The sequence below is a fragment of the Elephantulus edwardii genome, unplaced genomic scaffold (genome assembly GCF_000299155.1).
Source record: "Elephantulus edwardii isolate Elephantulus edwardi_28Jun2011 unplaced genomic scaffold, EleEdw1.0 scaffold00018, whole genome shotgun sequence".
In the NCBI taxonomy this organism is placed as follows: Eukaryota; Metazoa; Chordata; class Mammalia; order Macroscelidea; family Macroscelididae; genus Elephantulus; species Elephantulus edwardii.
Window position 1 is genome coordinate 23,890,651 of NW_006399768.1, and position 985 is coordinate 23,891,635.

Below are 985 nucleotides of genomic sequence, written 5' to 3' on the forward strand. Positions count from 1 at the left end.
CACGCTGATGGGAATTAGGAACCAAGCCTATTAAAGATTGGAAAATATCTGGCACAATATCAAAGCCATAATAAAGTATTTCAGGCATGACTTGGGCCTAATTTGTGGCAAAAATGTACCTCAATGGTGTCCAGCACTGGGGTTTTTATACCTGTCCATTCCTTGACTCAGAAGAAGCAGCCCCTCCAGGTCACAGAACAGAACAGTACTGGTGTTTTAGACCCTAGTTCAAGTGCCTCTTAGCTGGGTAACCACAAATCCTACAGCAGATGCACTAGATGAATGGCTGTAATAAATCCCCTAGCTGTCCTCCTTCCACTTACTGTGCTCAGAGTACACCTTCAACCCCACTGACCACTCCTCTCTGAGAGCAGGAGGAATAGAGATACACATGAAAATGTTTTTTGGTTTTGTTTTTTTTTATTTTTTAAAAATCTTTTTAAAGAAAAAATTTTGATATGATGTCTAGGATTTCCTAGCATGAAAGGATATCGGTGGGGATGTAGATAATACAGATTGGTCATGAAGGCATTAAGTTAGGTCATGAATATGTGGATGCTCCTCTATTGTTATCTATACTTTTGTACAATTGAAATTTTTCATAATAGAAACTTCTTAAAGAACTGTGGGACGGGGTTGGGGGGCAGAATCCCTACACAAGGCATGGCTAATAATTGTGGACAATAGTGATAATGATGAAAACAATGTGAAGAGGTTGGAAAGGAGGAGCTGAGTGCAGTCCAAGGATCTCTTTCAGAAACACTTCTAGTCATTCAGATGTGGGCGGATAAAGGAACACAATCTGAAAAGCTCTCTGCTACTGAATTAAATGGCACAGTTATATTTCTATTTTCTAGTTAGATTCCTTCCTTCCTTTTTTTTTTAATTCTAGCAGCCTTCAGTATGGACTGAGGCTCAATGTCAAGAAGACAAAGATTCTCACCACTGGACCAATTGGTAGCATCAGGATGGATGGCGAAGAGAT